Here is a 24,211-nt window from a genome sequence, read left to right on the forward strand (position 1 = left end):
AACCGCAAGGATTAAATGATACTGTAGAATTAAACAATATATGAGTATATAAAAATTAGCTAATTGATTATTAATTGGCTAGAATACCACTAAATCTGATCATCTATATGAGTGGTATATGTAGAAAACTCTTCCCTTACAATTGCGAGATATGATATTATACTACATCATATGCTTATACATCTTCCTCCTTTTAACAATTGTTTCTTATGATTGGCTTTCCTTCTATATATATATGTGCGTGTATATTTAGATGTATATGCACATATATATGTCTATGTATATGTAATACTATCTTAATTGTTATCATAGTCTCCAGATATATCATTTGATGTGATATAATGAATTAATAAAATATCATTATTTTTTTGATTGTTTGAAAATCATGTGATAACTATGGTGGTTATTATAATCATTATAATTATTATGAGTATTATTATTTATATATATATATTTAAAAAATTTTTAATTTGAACTGAGATAGATTGAATATATCAGTGGTGTGGAAAATTGCGATGATGATTGATATATAGCCTAATAATTAATGATTGATGTGTGTACAGTAAACTGATGCTTGTTTTTTAAATAATGCCACATAAGTAATATATATCAATGGGCAAAACACGAGATTGATATAAACAGGAAATGATACCATAACAACCATGAAAACGTTTGATGGAACGCATGATTGGAACGCACGGAGTGCGCATGCGCGATCTACGGAAACAGGAAAGAGAGGGAGGTTCCTGGACTCCGTTAAATACAGAGCGGTGTAAGACAGCACCATTCATTCATCTATTCTCTCTGAAGAAGCCGCCGAGTTGCACAAAGGCGGGGAAACGCGTTAGAGGAGTGCTATCCTCGGCTGGGATCAATTGTTGCTTACAACCAGCACCGCAAGCGTGAGGACCTGGCTGGAGTACAAGGAGTGAGACGTCACCCCGGCTAAACCACACTACGGTCTGAAGACACGCCGAGCCGAGCTGCTGTTTGTTTAGCGTGGCCACGCTGGACCGATAAGTACAATAATATACTAAAAACTGTCTGCAATTGTTACAATTAAGCAAGGAGATTCCTGCACTAATACGCTTGCTACTAACAAATTTCAAGCTTTGAACCATAATCAAATTATCAGCTGAAAGAGTTTCATGCTTTTAAACTTTCTTCGCTTTCCATTATGGCATGCTAATGGCTACTAACATTCAGCCCACCAATTAAGCATAATTATTCCGGAGTGGCTACAGTATTTACCATATATATTATATATGTTTTAAGTGATATCAGAACAAACACCGGCCGTGTGATTCATGTTTGTCTTGTAATTGTTAATTAAATGTTACATGTTTTAAATATATATTGATTTGGACAGCGCTTCATTATTTTTGTATATATCTTTGTGTATTTGTTTGTGAGGTTGGCAGTGACCTCTGGGTGAAGCAGCAGTCCTAAATCATTGATATTCAACATCATTGTAATTATTATCAGCGCCCAGTATTTGCTATACTGTTTTTTCATATGCATCAGGCACTTATCCAACTATTCGTGCTCAAAGGTAGACTTAGTGCTGTATCACCTGGCTCAGGAGAGTGGGATACAGGGAGACTTCACCCCACTTCCAGGATCGATCAATACATTAGCGAACGCTGAGTGGATCCAGACACTAAAAGTTTACACACTTGCTTCATGAACCTACAGTGAACACAGATGCCCAAGTGTACACTGATACACCAGTCACAAAGCCGCCTATGCTGCAACTGGGTCTCTTTAGATACACAGCATCTCAGACGGAAGCGGGAACTCCGTTCATGGCGTGATACTCGAAGGAAACTGGTCATGAACTGGGTGGAGAGACGACCAAGGGAGCGTCTTACTCCCCACTGCTGACATCAACCCTAGGGATCGCTGCCTCATTCTACCCCCTGGAGCCTATAATCACTGAGGCCTAGCGCTGGTGTACCCGAGGTGGCAGCCGCATCAGCGACTGTTCGTAGTCTCCATCCTGAAACAGTGCGGCTGTGTCCGCGTTCCCCTACTAAGCGGAACTGATGCCTTACTTTCTCCCCATGCTCCGGCCACAGCCTGGTAACATCTGCTAGACTTGCCAGTACATCGTACACAGATGCCCGCTGAAACAGCACTGTACACGTGAATAAGAGTTGTCACAACCTGGCGGGGAGTTGTTGGAGCAACTCTTTCTAAAGTATGTATAAGACGCTTTTCAGAAAGATCACTCAAAAAAATTAGCAAGACTATAAAAATAAGATAAAAAAAGCTTATGGCTGCTAAAAAGCAGCAGCAGCCCATTGACCATGGTCCGGCTCCTGCCACACCAATCAAAAAACTGATTTGCCTGAGCCAGGAGGCGGGGATATATAGACGGGCCCTTTGCATGCTGGGAGGCTGAAAGCTTTGATCATTTGGTGCAAATCCGCTGTCGCGTCATCATATCCCAGTGTTATCCTGTGGATAACCTATGGAGCAGAAGAAAAAGAAAAAAGGACTGTATTTGTCGATGCACAAGGAGAAGGGTGACCTGATTGTCACAACTTTCTGAAAAATTGCTAAGATTTAACTTTTATTTGTGTCAAATTAAAATAGTGTGACAATAACTAACACACAAACTACGAGTATAGACGAAACATAGAGGTTAAAATCAAGACATATACAACATATACCACAAGTGCAATGAAATAATAAATATGATTAAAGATTAAAATATGTATCCGCGTGTCTGTTATTCTATCCAGTTATGTGATATTGCTCACAATTTTTACTCAGTCTGATGATCGTTGTCAGCAATTGGTCTTCATATATTCATATGACTATTTATCAGTATTTATAATGTCTGGAGTGTCCCACTCCTATGTTTATAATTGTAGCTGACACTATGATTCCAATGGTGTCTATAATATTCACACTGTGTACATCTTATATTCTAGGCTTGATGGTCTATCTTATTCCCCACTTCCAATAAAGTGCTTTTAATCACACTTAAGTGGGTCACACTCAGTCTGTATACTTTTATATACTGATATGCAGCTTTGTGAGGATGGACTATCATTTATCATTTATGTATATATCATTTATTCAATATTAAATGCATCTTTCCTGAGCCTTCTCAAGGGCATTCATTAAGAATACAGGTTGACTTCTTCTGCTTAAGAGTTGACACATTCAATATATTAGTTGGTACTTGTGTGTAAATTATTATTATAGGCAGTACAAATAGGTTACAATGTACCAATATCTCTATGTTACGTGCACCCTTAATTTAAGTAAGACTCTCTGCAGTCATGTAGGATAATTATATCAGGAGACATGCCATTCCTATAGTGAGAGTGAATATTTACCTCACACTTCAATATCGATATTATGAATGTGCAGCAGTATACCGTGCTACAATACCCCTCTTAAAGGTGACACCTCCTATATTAACAGACTAAATATATCTGATTTGGATAGGGCTAGTTGTGTCCCCTGTCAGTTATAGAGGGCCAGCTGGTTATTGATAGTAAGTTATATAATGGTGGTTTATATTCCCACCACACAAGATGTATCAATGTTGAATTAGATAGGTTAATTGTTAAATAAACAGTGCGGGCTCTGAGGTATTTGTTATAGTATCAATATACCTACTACATAAATTGATATTGCTGCACTTTATTCATTGGCATTGATTAAATTGTATCGTATGTGTTTCCACATGCCTTTTAAATTATAGATGACCAAACAGTTATAATTGGAACCTTGCTGGCTTAATTATTCCTTCTAAAGACAAAAATATGCTGTATTGTATGTGCTGATAATTTTCAAACAGCACAGATTTGGGGGATGTTTCTTATAATGTTTCTGTATCTGCTGCACAGATTGAAACTGTAGTGTTTATTCTATTGGCATTGGTTAGATTGTATCATACATATCTCCTCCTGACTAACAGTTTCTATATCTGCTGCACAGATTGAAACTGTAACGTTTGTACTATTGGCATTGGTTAAATTGTATCATGCATGTCTCCTCCTGACTCACAGGTGGCTTAAAGAGTCAGCTGTGAAACACTGTAGCCTATTTGTATAAGCCACAACACTGTCAATTACTGCTTTCTCACTGACATCGATAGACTGACTGTGTCTGCTAGCTTAGCACCATTTATCCATCTGCCTGCTATTCAATGCTGTGGATACCATTGGAATCTAACTAATCACATAATCAGAACTGGTTATACATTGAATTGATTTATGAGCAAGGACATAAACTGACACGCGGACACACGCTGCCCACACGCGTGTTCCGCCGTTACTCTGACAGCTTCGTCAGGGCTGAACCAGAATGCCTCTCCTGGCATGATATTTGAGCTATTGCCGTCTGCCAATCAGTGTGATCTGACTGGTCACGTGTGGTAACTGGCCAATCACTGTGCCCCGTTTGCGGTCACATGCTCCATGTAGCCAATCACAGTATACTTTGGTCTCCATGGTGACGGCTGATAGCTGCATCGCGTTCCCGAACACTACTGATTACTCCTGCCCCTTCCTCTGTATAATGATAATTCGGCTGGGGTGTACATATGCTGTATTTTAGTAGAACTGTCCATCTTTTGGTATCATTAATTCTATTTATTAAGTCTAGTTTGGGACACTCAGAATAGATTCGTTTCACATGATGTATATATGCTTTTGCTTAAGGTACTATTACTGCTATCCATGTCCGGCGTCAGTATTACCCTGTACTCTGTATAATAAACGCATTCTCTGGATTCTTACTGCATACTGTATATACTGAATATGGATCATTCCCTATATCAGGTAAGTGAATGTGGGGGAAGTCTATCACATAATTTCATACTGGTCATTTGCTGAATACAGTATATCAAATCAGTATATTGAATAAAGAGTCATCAAGTTAATTGGATATCCTGTTATATGTATTCATCACATATGTCCCATTCATTTTAAAGAATAGAGGCTATTACCTTCTACTTTATATTTTTGGTTATATACATAGGAACCACGTTAATATTATTTATGATGAGTAGATATATAGTTTTAGAGTGCTTCTAAGTGAGATTTTTATAATATGCATTTATTATTAATTATGAATATTCAGTCCAAGAGAATCAGATCAGTGTCTCAATTGTAGTGTCATATAATCTGCAAATATTATAATTAGATTCTGCAAACCTTATAAGTAAAGGTGAAATTATTATGGTGTCAAAAAAAAGGCTTGGAGTGAAAAGAATAAAGGTGATGGGGATACGGAGGGGTGTGAAGTGAATTAGGACCCCTAATGGTAGATTATGAAAGAAAGAGGAGGGGGAGAAAGCAAACAACAAATAGTGTAAGTGTGAGTGAACGTAACTATAACAAAAGGTGTAAGTGCATACGTGTTAGGGACTAATAAGGAAGAGAGGTGGCGGAAAAAGCATTTTTAATAATTCAATCTACACTTTAGGTATCCACTGGGGGTGAATTCTCAGGGTGAGGATGTATTTATTATTTATTATGTTGTGATAAATATTTCTTTGTCTGGCTTTGGACCTACTAAAAGTAGTCATACATGGAGCCAGACATTATAGTGTTGAGATACGTCAAAAGATGAAATAACCTTAAAATTTGGTGTATTGTTTATCCAAGATGTGGGGATCATGTTGCTATTTCACTCTTTCAAGTGATCATGATATCCTATTAGAGCTTAACAAGGTAACGTGGATGATCAGAATCAAATATTAGGATAAAAATGAGGGAAATAGAAGCATACTCACTCATAAATGCCTATCACTGGTGTGGTATATACCGGAAATTGAGAATCATATGCAGTAAATATTTCCAGGGGCAGAGGGTGATACTAATAACAGATAATGAATTGGCTTTAGCATCAATATATGTGTCCTGGTTGGATGCTGTAGACTCGTTATAGAGATAGATCTACTGTAAGGCAGATTAACTACTGTCAGAGAAGTTCTTCAAGCTAAAAAGGGTATATAGCTGTTGGATTCATTGAGTCCATTAGGATATAGACTATCCAGCAGGAAAATCATTTTGGTCTCAAAGCGGAGTAATTCTTGATCCAAGTCTCCACCGCGTATCCCCAGCTGTATATGTCTCAGACCAAAGGCTTTGAGACCATTTGGGTCACTATTGTGGTAACTGAGGAAGTGTCTCGCTACGGGTTGTAGGGTTCTAAAGTTGGAGGTATCTCTTTTGGCGTTACGTATACTTCCAATGTGCTCTAAAATCCTGACCTTTAGAGGTCTAATGGTCTTCCCTATGTACTTTTTGTGACATGGGCATTCTAACCGATAGACGGTTCCTACAGTTGTGCACGTGATCTTTGGGGAGATTGGCCATTTTTTGCCAAATTTGTCGAAAAAGTGATCTGTGAGAACCATATGCACACAGGCTTTGCAGTTACCGCAGGGCATCGAACCCATTGATTTAGATTTTTTATCTGTGACTTTGGTCAGATGACTATGGACAAGTCGGTCTTTTATATTCCTGGACCTTCTCCAACTCGCTTGAGGTTTTATAGGTAAAGCTAGAGATAAATCTCTGTCTGTCTGGAGTATGGGCCAGTGCTTTTGCAAGCTATTCATGATCCCTTTCCACTGAGCGTTAAAGGTGCCCACAAATCTTATGGGTTCTTCTCGGTGGATTTTTTGTTTGGGTTTAAGTAGGGTGTCTCGTTCATACGTACTCACTTCTCTGATCGTTCAATTTAGGAGTCTCTTACTATAACCTCTTGTTTGGAGACGTTCACTGAGTTCATTCTGTCTGACATGGAAAGCTTCATCACTGGAGCAGTTCCTTTTTGTCCTCAGTAGTTCTCCCTTGGGTATTGCTCGAATAGTAGCTGGAAGGTGGGAGCTCTCTGAGTGTAGGACACTGTTTGTCGCTGTCGGTTTCCTATACAGGTCAGTTGAGATATTTCCCTCATCATTGATATGTATAGAAATATCAAGGAAATTAATGGAAGTCTGACTAGCCTCTAGGGTTAGTTTGAGGTTGAGATCATTGACATTCAAGATTTCAATGAATTCTTTCAATGTTCTCAGTGGTCCTTCCCACAGTATCAATATATCGTCGATATATCTAAGGTATATCAGTATATTGTCTGTATATTTTTCAAAAACTTCCTGGAATACTACCTCCCTTTCCCACCACCCCAGGTAGAGGTTGGCATACGTAGGGGCACAGGCTGTCCCCATAGCGGTGCCCCTCACCTGGAGGTAGTGGTATTCGTTACAGATGAAGTAGTTCTTGAGGAGAATAAACTCCAATAATTCAATGATGAAATCACTTAATTCATTGTGGGTCTCCATACTCAAAAAATATCTGGTAGCTGCGATCCCCTTATCATGAATAATGCTGGTGTAGAGACTTTCTACATCGCATGTGGCAAGCCACACTCCCGGATTGACACTAAGATTGTTTAATCGATTTAGAACGTCCATTGTGTCACGGATATAAGAAGGTAGTGCGATAACATGTTTGCGGAGATGATAATCTGCGAAGGTACTCGCTTTTTCGGTTAGGCTAACCGAAAAAGCGAGTACCTTCGCAGATTATCATCTCCGCAAACATGTTATCGCACTACCTTCTTATATCCGTGACACAATGGACGTTCTAAATCGATTAAACAATCTTAGTGTCAATCCGGGAGTGTGGCTTGCCACATGCGATGTAGAAAGTCTCTACACCAGCATTATTCATGATAAGGGGATCGCAGCTACCAGATATTTTTTGAGTATGGAGACCCACAATGAATTAAGTGATTTCATCATTGAATTATTGGAGTTTATTCTCCTCAAGAACTACTTCATCTGTAACGAGTACCACTACCTCCAGGTGAGGGGCACCGCTATGGGGACAGCCTGTGCCCCTACGTATGCCAACTTCTACCTGGGGTGGTGGGAAAGGGAGGTAGTATTCCAGGAAGTTTTTGAAAAATATACAGACAATATACTGATATACCTTAGATATATCGACGATATATTGATACTGTGGGAAGGACCACTGAGAACATTGAAAGAATTCATTGAAATCTTGAATGTCAATGATCTCAACCTCAAACTAACCCTAGAGGCTAGTCAGACTTCCATTAATTTCCTTGATATTTCTATACATATCAATGATGAGGGAAATATCTCAACTGACCTGTATAGGAAACCGACAGCGACAAACAGTGTCCTACACTCAGAGAGCTCCCACCTTCCAGCTACTATTCGAGCAATACCCAAGGGAGAACTACTGAGGACAAAAAGGAACTGCTCCAGTGATGAAGCTTTCAATGTCAGACAGAATGAACTCAGTGAATGTCTCCAAACAAGAGGTTATAGTAAGAGACTCCTAAATCGAACGATCAGAGAAGTGAGTACGTATGAACGAGACACCCTACTTAAACCCAAACAAAAAATCCACCGAGAAGAACCCATAAGATTTGTGGGCACCTTTAACGCTCAGTGGAAAGGGATCATGAATAGCTTGCAAAAGCACTGGCCCATACTCCAGACAGACAGAGATTTATCTCTAGCTTTACCTATAAAACCTCAAGCGAGTTGGAGAAGGTCCAGGAATATAAAAGACCGACTTGTCCATAGTCATCTGACCAAAGTCACAGATAAAAAATCTAAATCAATGGGTTCGATGCCCTGCGGTAACTGCAAAGCCTGTGTGCATATGGTTCCCACAGATCACTTTTTCGACAAATTTGGCAAAAAATGGCCAATCTCCCCAAAGATCACGTGCACAACTGTAGGAACCGTCTATCAGTTAGAATGCCCATGTCACAAAAAGTACATAGGGAAGACCATTAGACCTCTAAAGGTCAGGATTTTAGAGCACATTGGAAGTATACGTAACGCCAAAAGAGATACCTCCAACTTTAGAACCCTACAACCCGTAGCGAGACACTTCCTCAGTTACCACAATAGTGACCCAAATGGTCTCAAAGCCTTTGGTCTGAGACATATACAGCTGGGGATACGCGGTGGAGACTTGGATCAAGAATTACTCCGCTTTGAGACCAAAATGATTTTCCTGCTGGATAGTCTATATCCTAATGGACTCAATGAATCCAACAGCTATATACCCTTTTTAGCTTGAAGAACTTCTCCGACAGTAGTTAATCTGCCTTACAGTAGATCTATCTCTATAACGAGTCTACAGCATCCAACCAGGACACATATATTGATGCTAAAGCCAATTCATTATCTGTTATTAGTATCACCCTCTGCCCCTGGAAATATTTACTGCATATGATTCTCAATTTCCGGTATATACCACACCAGTGATAGGCATTTATGAGTGAGTATGCTTCTATTTCCCTCATTTTTATCCTAATATTTGATTCTGATCATCCACGTTACCTTGTTAAGCTCTAATAGGATATCATGATCACTTGAAAGAGTGAAATAGCAACATGATCCCCACATCTTGGATACACAATACACCAAATTTTAAGGTTATTTCATCTTTTGATGTATCTCAACACTATAATGTCTGGCTCCATGTATGACTACTTTTAGTAGGTCCAAAGCCAGACAAAGAAATATTTATCACAACATAGTAAATAATAAATACATCCTCACCCTGAGAATTCACCCCCAGTGGATACCTAAAGTGTAGATTGAATTATTAAAAATGCTTTTTCCGCCACCTCTCTTCCTTATTAGTCCCTAACACGTATGCACTTACACCTTTTGTTATAGTTACGTTCACTCACACTTACACTATTTGTTGTTTGCTTTCTCCCCCTCCTCTTTCTTTCATAATCTACCATTAGGGGGTCCTAATTCACTTCACACCCCTCCGTATCCCCATCACCTTTATTCTTTTCACTCCAAGCCTTTTTTTTTACACCATAATAATTTCACCTTTACTTATAAGGTTTGCAGAATCTAATTATAATATTTGCAGATTATATGACACTACAATTGAGACACTGATCTGATTCTCTTGGACTGAATATTCATAATTAATAATAAATGCATATTATAAAAATCTCACTTAGAAGCACTCTAAAACTATATATCTACTCATCATAAATAATATTAACGTGGTTCCTATGTATATAACCAAAAATATAAAGTAGAAGGTAATAGCCTCTATTCTTTAAAATGAATGGGACATATGTGATGAATACATATAACAGGATATCCAATGAACTTGATGACTCTTTATTCAATATACTGATTTGATATACTGTATTCAGCAAATGACCAGTATGAAATTATGTGATAGACTTCCCCCACATTCACTTACCTGATATAGGGAATGATCCATATTCAGTATATACAGTATGCAGTAAGAATCCAGAGAATGCGTTTATTATACAGAGTACAGGGTAATACTGACGCCGGACATGGATAGCAGTAATAGTACCTTAAGCAAAAGCATATATACATCATGTGAAACGAATCTATTCTGAGTGTCCCAAACTAGACTTAATAAATAGAATTAATGATACCAAAAGATGGACAGTTCTACTAAAATACAGCATATGTACACCCCAGCCGAATTATCATTATACAGAGGAAGGGGCAGGAGTAATCAGTAGTGTTCGGGAACGCGATGCAGCTATCAGCCGTCACCATGGAGACCAAAGTATACTGTGATTGGCTACATGGAGCATGTGACCGCAAATGGGGCACAGTGATTGGCCAGTTACCACACGTGACCAGTCAGATCACACTGATTGGCAGATGGCAATAGCTCAAATATCATGCCAGGAGAGGCATTCTGGTTCAGCCCTGACGAAGCTGTCAGAGTAACGGCGGAACACGCGTGTGGGCAGCGTGTGTCCGCGTGTCAGTTTATGTCCTTGCTCATAAATCAATTCAATGTATAACCAGTTCTGATTATGTGATTAGTTAGATTCCAATGGTATCCACAGCATTGAATAGCAGGCAGATGGATAAATGGTGCTAAGCTAGCAGACACAGTCAGTCTATCGATGTCAGTGAGAAAGCAGTAATTGACAGTGTTGTGGCTTATACAAATAGAAAGGCTACAGTGTTTCACAGCTGACTCTTTAAGCCACCTGTGAGTCAGGAGGAGACATGCATGATACAATTTAACCAATGCCAATAGTACAAACTACAGTTTCAATCTGTGCAGCAGATATAGAAACTGTTAGTCAGGAGGAGATATGTATGATACAATCTAACCAATGCCAATAGAATAAACACTACAGTTTCAATCTGTGCAGCAGATACAGAAACATTATAAGAAACATCCCCCAAATCTGTGCTGTTTGAAAATTATCAGCACATACAATACAGCATATTTTTGTCTTTAGAAGGAATAATTAAGCCAGCAAGGTTCCAATTATAACTGTTTGGTCATCTATAATTTAAAAGGCATGTGGAAACACATACGATACAATTTAATCAATGCCAATGAATAAAGTGCAGCAATATCAATTTATGTAGTAGGTATATTGATACTATAACAAATACCTCAGAGCCCGCACTGTTTATTTAACAATTAACCTATCTAATTCAACATTGATACATCTTGTGTGGTGGGAATATAAACCACCATTATATAACTTACTATCAATAACCAGCTGGCCCTCTATAACTGACAGGGGACACAACTAGCCCTATCCAAATCAGATATATTTAGTCTGTTAATATAGGAGGTGTCACCTTTAAGAGGGGTATTGTAGCACGGTATACTGCTGCACATTCATAATATCGATATTGAAGTGTGAGGTAAATATTCACTCTCACTATAGGAATGGCATGTCTCCTGATATAATTATCCTACATGACTGCAGAGAGTCTTACTTAAATTAAGGGTGCACGTAACATAACTACATAGAGATATTGGTACATTGTAACCTATTTGTACTGCCTATAATAATAATTTACACACAAGTACCAACTAATATATTGAATGTGTCAACTCTTAAGCAGAAGAAGTCAACCTGTATTCTTAATGAATGCCCTTGAGAAGGCTCAGGAAAGATGCATTTAATATTGAATAAATGATATATACATAAATGATAAATGATAGTCCATCCTCACAAAGCTGCATATCAGTATATAAAAGTATACAGACTGAGTGTGATCCACTTAAGTGTGATTAAAAGCACTTTATTGGAAGTGGGGAATAAGATAGACCATCAAGCCTAGAATATAAGATGTACACAGTGTGAATATTATAGACACCATTGGAATCATAGTGTCAGCTACAATTATAAAAATAGGAGTGGGACACTCCAGACATTATAAATACTGATAAATAGTCATATGAATATATGAAGACCAATTGCTGACAACGATCATCAGACTGAGTAAAAATTGTGAGCAATATCACATAACTGGATAGAATAACAGACACGCGGATACATATTTTAATCTTTAATCACATTTATTATGTCATTGCACTTGTGGTATATGTTGTATATGTCTTGATTTTAACCTCTATGTTTCGTCAATACTCGTAGTTTGTGTGTTAGTTATTGTCACACTATTTTAATTTGACACAAATAAAAGTTAAATCTTAGCAATTTTTCAGAAAGTTGTGACAATCAGGTCACCATTCTCCTTGAGCATCGACAAATACAGTCCTTTTTTCTTTTTCTTCTGCTGACTAACCTTAGCTGTAGTCGATAGCACCCCCACAAACAATAGTGATTACTTGAATATAATAGGGGTTATTTTGGAGCTGTATACAGTTCCAAATTTGATATAATACAATTGTGTGTGTGCAGATACAATCCCACTTTGGATAACCTATGGACCGCGCTGGAGAAATGAGCTATGAAGTAAGGCTAAACTGGTGATTGAACCACCTTTTCAGCAGGACTATGCACTTGGAAGTAATCAATTCCAACGGTCAGTGGCACTATTCGAGTGACATGGAGTATGCCAAATGGAATATGCTGGCTGCCTCCCTCCTGTTTGCACCGATTGTCTGCGCATGGCATGTGGTGGGCTGTAGCAGCTTTAAATATATTCACTCCCACAGTCAGAGCTACAAGAAACTAACAAACATATGACCTGCACACATCCCACCCATAGCCTTGAAGTTTAACTGTCTTCAGTTTTATTCAAACTTCAGTTCCTCTTCTATCAAAGCTGAGTGACTTCACAAAGGTTGTTTATGATGTGCGCCAGTCCCATGATCAGCATATTGTGGTTAAAAAAATTACCATTGCTATCTATTTATAATCTATCATTTAGGTTAAAATATGCTTACATTACATGGTCAGGAGGCATGCAGATGTGTCCTCATACACCTAGCCTCAATACTCCATACAGTGCAAGATGCCCAGTGACTGAACCACTCCAAGACAAGTAGTGTACTATATTTTTCTTTAAACTTTGTGTTTTACTTGAATCTCAGACTCAGCAGAACATCAGTCAATGTGTACTTTCAGATGCTTAGCTGCGACTTTAACTGCATAGTAATTAGTTTTAAACACATATAAAGTCTCAGATGCAGCACAACGAAACATGGCATGAAAAAAAAATATGCTGTATCATAGTGTTTTGTATGCAGATTCAACACACAGATGTACAGTACTGTACCTAGACATTTTGGTGCCCTGTGCCAGAAAAATAATTAGTGCCCCCTCTCCCACCATATTTAAAATAGGGACAGTGAATGTTAAAGGCGTGCACACAAAATATAGGGTGTGGCTTTATGTGGAAGGGGTGTGGCCACAGAAATGCACCAATTCGCACTACATGACATAGTAGTGTCTGTTATTCACATTACACCACACAATATTACCCCTTACAGACATTACACCACAGTAGAGGCCTTATACACCTTACACCACAGTAGATCTCTGATACACATTATGCCAGGTAGAGCTCCTGATACACATTTTGTAAGGTAGAGGCCCTGATACACATTATGCTAGGTAGAGCTCCTGATACACATTTTGTAAGGTAGAGGCCCTGATACACATTATGCTAGGTAGAGATCACATTATGCCAGGTAGAGCACCTGATACACATTATGTAAGGTAGAGGCCATTCACATTATGTCAGGTAGAGCCACTGATACACATGCCAGGTAGAGACCACATTATGCCAGGTAGAGCTCCTGATACACATTATGTCAGGTAGAGGCCCTGATACACATTATGCCAGGTAGAGATCACATTATACCAGGTAGAGCACCTGATACACATTATGCCAGATAGAGCCCAAATTATGCCAGGTAGAGGCCTGTGTGGTGAATCCTCCCCAGAGCAGACAACTTTACCGTATGGCAGATGCTGCAACCACAGAGTGGGAAGTGGGATGTGCACAGTGGGGGTAATTCCAAGTTGATCGCAGCAGGAAATTTTTTAGCAGTTGGGCAAAACCATGTGCACTGCAGGGGAGGCAGATATAACATGTGCAGAGAGAGTTAGATTTGGGTGGGGTGTGTTCAATCTGCAATCTAAATTGCAGTGAAAAAATAAAGCAGCCAGTATTTACCCTGCACAGAAACAAAATAACCCACTCAAATCTAACTCTCTCTGCAAATGTTATATCTGCCCCCCCCTGCAGTGCACATGGTTTTGCCCAACTGCTAAAAAAAATTCCTATAGCGATCAACTTGGAATTACCCCCAGTGTGTGGATGACAAGCTGCAGCGTTACCCAGCTACCCTTTTATGTAACACTACCCTTTTATGTAACACTGTAACAAGTAGCCAGGTGATGCAGCTACTTACCGCAGACACACATTGTGGCTTGGACCTGAGGGTGTTGCCGGCAGTTCTTTGCCCACAGTGCACATACATTGTGTGCCAGGCACTGCTGTCACACATCTAGCTACGGCCCTGTAGATGTACAAATGTCACACATCAAATTTATCTGTGCAATTTAGCAAAGTGGTTTTGTTTCTTCCAGTAGTTTTTTAGTGCAAATAAAATGCCCTTTTTGATCGAAAAAGATACACAGTGGATCCTGGTACGCCGAGGGGGGCTGTTTGGAGCGACTGAAGCCACAGTGTAGGAAGAAACATCTGTATTAACAGATACAGTTGAGAACTGTTCTATAGCAAGTCATCTGATCAGTTTATTGAGGTTATAAATCACATCCTACCTGCAGTTCACGATTGCTATCTATCTCTATAGATATAACATTATTTAAATTTAGGTTAAAATAAATATACCTTACATTATGAGTTTATATTTGACAATTTTCTACAAAGCAGTGGCTTTTTTTTAACCAAATCTTAGTGACATCAAAAAGGCTGTTATGATGTGACCAAGTCACATGATCAGTATGAGGTCCAAAAATCACATTCTGCCTATTTTTTCCATTGCTTTCTATTTATAATTTTTATCTATCTGATCAAATCTAACAAAGCTGCGTAGTCGTTTCTTTAATGGGTGCAGTGTGTGCGGTGCATATGTGCCCCTAGGTCCGTGGGGGTCCACACCGCACCCATATAGTATACTTACCCCTCCGAAGTCCAGCAGCGGTGGCCCTGCAGTGCGGGCACAAATCACTTGGATAATGGCCGGCGCACCCATTTTTGAGTGATTTACGCATACGAGAATAAGGTACGGGCGCCATTTTCCAAGAGACCTTAGCATGCACAATAGACTCTGGCATTATGTCAGAGTCTACTAGCTGCCGAAGAGTTGGGGGCCCGTAATGGAGGCTGCACAATGAGTTCCCTCCTATCTTAAAACGCTCCTGCAAAGCGGTTCACCCAAGTCATGACAGCTATATGGCACTTAATCTGCATCCAATATCTGCAATAAACACAACAGATTTGACCTGACTAGTAGAGGCCATGCTGCAAAATTCCATCTCTATTCTTTTTCTCTTGAAAAGCAGTCCCATAGCTTGGCAGAGAGGTCAAAATAAAAGTCATTACTTGCCTTGAAAAGAACATTGTATAATGTTAAGTGTCATTGGTCAAACAAAAGACTACATGACTGACAGCCCACTGTATAGGTGTATTGAGCTCAGCAGCAGCACCAGTAGTAGAATCAACATCATCATCATTTTGTCAGCACAGCAGTGGTAGCACACAACGTCAACTCGTTCACAGGCAAGTTACTTTATGTATTACTAGCGTCACAAAGACACATACCAATGTAAACATGTTGGATAAAGTTCATAATGCTATAATCGAATGACTCACCACTGAAACTCTCCAATGGATTTCTCATATCTGATAATGGAACCAACATTGGGGGTAATTCCAAGTTGATCGCAGCATGATTACTTTTAGCAGTTGGGCAAAACCATGTGCACTGCAGGGGAGGCAGATATAACATGTGCAGAGAGAGTTAGATTTGGGTGTGGTGTGTTAAATCTGCAATCTAAATTGCAGTGTAAAAATAAAGCAGACAGTATTTACCCTGCACAGAAACAAAATAACCCACCCAAATCTAACTCTCTCTGCACATGTTATATCTGCCCCCCTGCAGTGCACATGGTTTTGCCCAACTGCTAAAAAAAAATCCTGATGCAATCAACTTGGAATTACCCCCATTGTGCATGCAATTAAAATGGGAAATTTGAAAACACATTCCATGCTTTCACCACACAGCAAACTTGGTGGACACGAATTTTATCAAAAAATGACAGGTATGTGCTGGAGAAGCTCTCCATGGCCTGTAAAAATTTTGGGACATGTTCAGAATTCTGCAACAGTCTGTAGGAAATTGCACCGTCTGCACCAAAATATGACCTGCCACATCATCAGCGAAATCAAGAGGTATTAACAAGGTGGAATTCCATGCTTTATAGTCTTAAGTGACTGATGGAAGAGCAGAAAGCCATCAGGAACTACCAGGGCCAGCTCCAGGCACATTCGACCGGAGAGGCCGTGCAGGGCGCTGGGTTTTTAAGGCCGGACATTTCTAATGTGGTGCTGGCCATCAGCCAATCAGAGCTCACTAACCGTCAGTGGCGGCTCCTGATTGGCTGCTGGACTGCGAGCTTTGATTGGATCATGGACCGGGGCCATATTTCAAATGCTCGGTGCTGGAGACGGGAGAACCACGAACCCGACACATTGCGGTGAGTGAGCTGGGGGTGATGAGGGCAGGTTCCCTAACACAGGCTCACCGCTACACTGGGAGCTGGCTATTCCGGTTCCCCAGCGCCAGCTCTACTCTCATGTGTAGCACTGCAGCTCGGAGAACTTGTCCCTGCTGCCATGACTCTCTGCCTTCTGTTAGCACTGAGGTGCTGGGAGCAAAGCTCCGAGACCTCATCATTCCGCACACTGCGCACCCGTCATCCCCACAGCACTGGGATCTGGTTAGCCTGGTCCCCCAGTTTGCAGCACAGTTAGGGCTGCACCTTCTCCGTCCTCCTTCCAGACAGGAAGCCGGCTTGCCCGGTCCCCCTGTGTGTGGCATAGACTGTGTAGCAGCATTTTCCTCCTCCCCAGGTGCACTGGGGTTAACCAGAGCTCTGGGACCCCAGCGATCGTCACTGTGCACTGCAGCCTGGGATGGTTCTCCTGGCTGCAGAGGCTCCTCACATCCCCTCTCCCCCAGCGCAGTTAACACTCATCGCCGTGGCCACCAGAGAGGTCTGCGGCCACAGCATATCAAAGTCAGCAGCACCACTGGGGGCATATGTGTATCTGGCACAGTGGGGGCATATGTGTATCTTGCACCATGGGGGCATATGTGTATCTGGCAATGTGGGAGCATATGTTTATCTGGCACTACTGGGGGCATATGTGTATCTGGCACTACTAAAGCCATATGTGTATCTGGCACTACTGGGGGCATATGTGTATCTGGCACTCTACTGGGATCATTATGCGTATCTGGCACAATACTAGGGACATTATGTTAAAGGAGCGCTACTATGGACGTTATGTGTAAGGCAGCTACTTCTGTGTGTAGAGGTGGTGTTAAAATATATATTTATAGTTTAATATCATAATCTAAAGTTGCAAGACAATGTCCACTTTCCCAGGAGTGCACGTATTGAAAGGGGGGTAGGGGTAGGGTTCAAAATGTCTTGCTCAGGATGCTAGTAGGCCTGGAGCTGACCCTGGGAGCTACACATCTAAAGGTGCCCATACACTAGAGTGATATGGCCCTTTTGGTGCAATTTCAATGCATCAGACTGACATAGCACAAGTAATTTTGTCACATTGTGTGTATTCCACTCATCGGGGTCATAAGTAGGGTTTTCAGATCTTACGTGCTGCCGGTAAAATCTGGCCATGTTGCATGTGATGAGGTGCACATTGTGAGTGTTTTCTGTACATGCAATTCATCACATGATAGATCTTATGTGATTCACTTGACTGGCATTTCCCTGGACACTCCCACCCTCCGCCTAGTGCAGCATCATGACTGGAGAGAAGCAGCAGCACAAGAGCCATCACGCATCCAGGATTTGTTTATTTCGATATGTATTGCTGCCCACCAATGTTTGCACCCTATTGTGTACACTCTGACCACCAATGTTTGAAAACTATTCTGTACACACTGACCACCAATATTTGAAAACTATTCTGTACACCCTGCCCACTAATGTTTGCATCATATTCTGTACACACTGGCCACCAATGTCTGCATACTTCTTATGTACACACTGGCCACCAATGTTTGCACCCTATTATGTACATACTGGCCACCAATGTTTAAACTCTATTATGTACACACTGGCCACCAATGTTTACACCCTATTATGAACACACTGGCCACCAATGTTTACACCCTATTACTGTATGTACACACTGCCCACCAATGTTTGCACCCTATTATGTACACACTGCTCCCCAATAATTACACCCTATTATATACACACTGCCCACCAATGTTTGTACGCTATTATGTACACACTGGCCACCAATGTTTGCACCCTATTCTATACACACTGCCCACTAATGTTTGCACACTATTATGTACACACTGCCCACCAATGTTTGCACCCTATTATGTACATACTGGCCACCAATGTTTGCACCCTATTATGTACACACTGGGTACCAATGTTTGTATACTTTTGTAATGTATTTATTTATATCCTATTTATAATTATACCATGATATTTTGCCTCTGCACTCCAATTGTGTTTTGTTGACTGATGATGTGCAAATGTGTTTGTATGGCTAATGTACCCCAAAATGTGTATCATATGCTACTGATGGTCAAAATTTAGTATTTTCATTAACACAATGGTCATTTTTTTATTGTTTTTGTTATTTTTAAAAAATATTTACTTTTTAAAACTAAAAAAATGACCTTTGTGCAAATGAAATGTGTTTTTTTTTCACATTTTATTGTACCTAAACACCAAAATGAAATTATATACATAGAAAATAAATGATACATGACTAAACCAATCAATCTTTAACAGTATAGTATAAAAGTTTAACTTCAAATAACTGTAAATGACACTAAATATATAAATATATAAACTTTAAAACTATAACTTCAAATACCTTTAAATTAAACTGTAAATGTCTAAAAATATAAACTGTAGAAATATAATTTGAAATAACTGTGATTAAACTGTTGTCTTTGGAAAAGGAAAAATAGTTCATCCAGGGCTTTCTGTAGATCTACCAGCCACATGAGTGCATATGGCTAGACAGAAGCCCTGACTATGCCAACAAGTCCAAAAGGAATATGGCCTAGCAAGAGCTGGTGGAATATAGCAGGCTATGTTATTCGATAGCCTCCTTAGAATGGGTCTGCAAGAAGATCCAAAACCTCTGCACCGTGTTCCTCAAGGAGCACAAGAAGGTGAAAAACTCCAAGAGGTCCAGTGCAGGGGTAGTGGATTTCTTCATGCCCACCCTGTGGTACTACCCACTCCTCCTCTTCATTCTAGTGCAAGAGCCCCAGCGGAGAGGCCTTTCCACCATGGTGAGGGAGCAAGACATGGGTGAAACATCGCAACCATTATCTGTAAGTATATACTGTAAAAAAAATTGTTTTCAATTCAAAATATGTAAAAAATTTTTAACAGGTCCACAATTGTTCACTCCAGTCCACTTTAGCAAATGGAGTCTTTCAGCCAGGAGACTGCACCCACTCCATTAAAATAGGCCAGGTATTCCTCCATGATCTGTTTTACACGTGCAGTCCCCATGTAGTGTTGTGCATGTACTGCCACAGAAGACATCTGCACAACCTCTTCTGGCTGTTCTGGGCAGCAGTCCTATGCTGGGTGGTTTTGCAGCGCAGAAAGTTATGGAGGATATAGGACACAGTAACCACCCAGTCAATTTTTTCCACCCGCATGTTAATGGGAATATAGAATATACAGAAGCGGTTGTTAAAAATGCCAAAGGTGTTCTCTACAATTCAGCGTGCCCTGCAAAGCTGGTAGTTGTAGATCCACTTTTCCTTCATCAGACCCCTTTGTGCAAAATTTAGGCCATTCCTCGTTTCCTCCTGAGATTGCAGGTACAAGGTCTCATAGAATTACGTATTCTTGCGGGATCCGCCATCTGAAGCACGGCCATTCTTGCCAACATCAAGAAATATAAATTCATAGTTGCCATTCACCACCGCCATCAGAATGATTCTAAAGTACCCCTTATAGTTATAGTAAAACAATCCGCCGTTGGCAGGTAGTGTTATGCACACATGTTTCTCATCTGTGGCTCCCCTGCAGTTAGGGAAATTCCAATGGGTTTTAAACTCCTAAGCAATGGCTTGCCACTCTTCCACGATTGCAGGGAACAAAAAAAACATTGTTTTCAATTAAACGCTTTTTCAAAACAGATTCTTACACCAGACCTGGACATCCCCAGCACGCCTGACCTCAGCCTCCTCACCGAAAGCGAGGACTTTACTGTGTCAACCCCACTTGAGAAATGCAGTGCACCACAAGCAATCAACAAAACCACTGCGCCACCACCGAGCCAACCACAAGCCCCAAGTAAAACAATCAAATCGCGACACACCAGGGAAGAGGAAGATCTTTTCCTCAAACAAGCAAAGGAGGCACTAAGCAAGCCCCCAGACCAGTTTGACAATTATGTAAACTATGTTAGCTCCACTCTGCGGGAAAAGCCACCAGACCAACAGTTTCAATTTGAATGCCTGACCAGTGAAATGTTATTTTTGGGTCGGAAAAGCCTCCTAGCCAATGACTTGACCGTGGTTAGGAGTTCACAATTCACCACTTCTCCTCCACTCCATCCCATCCTACTCACCCAGCTAGTGTCACCTCAACTATATAGTCCGCCTTGCTATAGGCAGGGGAGATCGTCGGTTACAATACCAAAATCGTCATCCTGGCAGCAGAATGCATGGGTAGGGGGGGGATTGGGCTAGAGCAACAAAGCCCCTTGCATGCTCACTGCGCTCGCCATGCCATGCTATAGGCTTGGTGGTGAGCTGCACTCACCACAGGTTCTATTCCCCCATGAGTGTGAATAGTCCCTGTTGGTCACCATGCCGACCGTTGGGATAGTGATGGTTTAGGATGTATGTGCCGGTATTGTGACCGGTGGTCTCCTGACCACCAGTCACATAACTACATCTCGGCTGCCGGTGAGGACGGTTAGGGTAAGGATATGTTAAGGGATGGTTAAGCTTAGGCACTAGGGGGACAGATAGGGCACAATTTGGACTAAAATAAAAAATCAAAAACTGTTGATCATTATTGTGGTGACCATTTCCATGTCAACCTTTTGTACCTGTCAACCATTCTTCTGTGGACCTTATGTCACTGTTGACCATATGGTGTCCACCTATTGTCTACTTAGACATTGTTGATCTTTTAATTTAATCCACACCCATGTCAAACATATGATAAAGTTATTACTTAAAGCAAATAACAAGCATTACAGACTTTTTGAAACTATGAGACATTAAAAATGTAAAGCAAAATCTTTAACAAATGAGGGGACGTTTGTTTACAGAAATACAATATTCTGGAAACATGTTGGCAAACTAATCCATAGCAAACACTTAATGGCACAAAATAACACATAACAAAAGAAAAAATGCATTCTCAGTATGCTCATACAATATTTTTAATTGAAGCATAAATATGCTCATACAGTATTTTTAATTGAAGTATTCCCAGCAAATAGGGTATTTGCATATTTTTCCAGCCACCAGTATTAGTCCTTCATTCGATTACTATTTAGTACCCTAAAAAGACAGGGTATAATATCCCGCACAGGACTGGACATGAAAGAACAAGTTAGTAAAAACCAGCCATAAAGAGTGGGTTTCAAGAAAATTCTCTATTATTTTTTCTGTAGGTGCCCCCAGGAATCAAATACAGAGTATTTATCAAGGGTTATAATTGGCACAGGCCTGTATCAGTTATGACCCTTGATAAGTACACTATTTAGTACCCTCTAAATCTACACCTGCTGCTTTTATATTGAGCTGTCAGATCAACTGCTTAGAGGTTGGAAGATTCTTCTTTGCTGGGATTCTAAGCTACACACCATTGCATAAAGGACTTTCAGACATTAAAGTACTGCAAGTTTCTTCTACATGAACAATGTATATCCGTACAACCAAAACCCTTCCCTGATTTATCAACTTATTAGTGACATGCTACAAATAGTTTGCTAAAAAGAACATTTTCAGTTCCCAGGTGACAGCAACATAATATAAAGAGCAAATAAACACCAATATTTCCCTTGTGTTCATATGCAGGAACGTAATCTAGTCTTCAGTCCAAGGAATATCTGTTTAATTTAGTTGCTTTTTTATGATCCCAGTTTTACCAATTTTAGATTTCAGAGGTCTTGATTAAGAAGACTTGCCATCTGGCTGTGTGATACTTCAGGGAGCAACATACGCTGCTCAAATGTTTATCATAGCTGACAATCCACATTTCTCACTGACCTCAGTAATGCATCCCCTGATATTGTCTCATTACCGACCAATGAACTATTAAACTCTGAAAACAATTTCAGCATTACGCTCAATTTCATCTTGGGCTCTACATTCTTAAGCCATGCAGACATTTCTTTGGCAGCGATTTTTTCTCTGTCAGTTTTCCTTTTCAGGTTTATCATATACAGCTGTTGATGCTATTGGTTCTGCTGAGCGCAGATCAGGTTTTGTTTTTCCATATTAGTGTACAAGGCTTCAGGCTGCCCATCCATCTGTTTGATTCCTCTTTCTCTACTTACGGTTACTTCATCAGTAACATCTAAAATAATTGTGTCAACATTGTCTGCTAGGGAAGATACATTGCAGCAGTCTGCGGGAGCCTGCACACCTGTCATAGGTTCATTATTACCTTCCTTATTTTCTTTTATAGACCCCTTCATCCCTTGTGGCCAGACTGTAGATAGAAGTTTAGAGCTCTCACAAGAATATACTACTTATATAGATCACTGCAAATTTTCCTGAGCCCCTAAAATCGAATACAAAATTATTACAAACATAAGCATTATATGTTAATGTTAAACAACTATTATGATTTGTTGAATCAGTCAAATTCAGAGATAAAAAGGAAAGTCTTCTAGCAGACTCCGTTGTAATAAGCATCTCCGAATTTTAATTTAATTAAATGTAACTTTTTACATAATACTCTGTATTTGAATGCGTGTCACAGGAGGACTATCAGATAAGAACTTATGATGTGAAAGAAGCTGCTACAGACTGAATCAAGGAATATATATGGTAAGCAGATCACCAAAGGGAAGGATTCCAATTATTTATAATGTCTAGTGAAGGCCTAGCCAACCTGTGGCTCTCCAGCTGTCATGAAACTACAAGTCCAAGCATGCCCTGCCACAGTTTTGCTATTAGGGAATGTTTAAACTGTTGCATGGCATGCTGGGATGTGTAGTTTCAAAACAGCTGGAGAGCCACAGGTGGGCCAGGCCTATTCTAGAGAATCACGTGTTGCATCTTTCCTCACAGGTTGTCTTTTAGAGGATACTCTTCATTCTTATAGGCTTCTTCCTCTATTCCTTCAACTGCTTCTGCGGACCTACTACAATTTTATTGTTTTTATTGGCACACATGCGGTGATCCTGATAACATACACACTATACTTTATTCACATGATTGTGGAATTATATGAAGGCTATTTTGAAAATCCAGGAGATAAGAAAAACTGAGAAGTAAGGATCATTTCACCCTAATACTGGTGAATAGTTTTGTGGAAGTTTCCTTGTGTGCCTTCTACCTGTATTATGCTTTATTTACAGTTACAGTCAGTGTCGGACTGGAGCATGAAGGGCCCACCGGGGGAATGCAGTGGTAGGGGCCCATGTTTAGAAGCTTGGCCAACTTATAGTGTATGGTCTGGGCCCCTTGATAAATATATAGAATAAATA

General features: G+C 40.2%; 1 long non-coding RNA gene across 1 annotated transcript in view; it reads left to right on the forward strand.

Annotated features, from left to right (window-relative positions):
* The window catches only part of LOC134929263 (uncharacterized), a 108,771-nt gene extending 85,220 nt beyond the window's left edge, over positions 1 to 23,551 (forward strand). Inside the window, exons 3-4 of the long non-coding RNA XR_010178428.1 lie at positions 19,774 to 19,850; positions 23,482 to 23,551. This is a non-coding gene — a long non-coding RNA (uncharacterized LOC134929263). The remainder of the gene's footprint in view (positions 1 to 19,773; positions 19,851 to 23,481) is intronic.
* Positions 23,552 to 24,211: the final 660 nt, after the last annotated feature.

Source organism: Pseudophryne corroboree, chromosome 5 (genome assembly GCF_028390025.1).
Source record: "Pseudophryne corroboree isolate aPseCor3 chromosome 5, aPseCor3.hap2, whole genome shotgun sequence".
NCBI lineage: Eukaryota > Metazoa > Chordata > Amphibia > Anura > Myobatrachidae > Pseudophryne > Pseudophryne corroboree.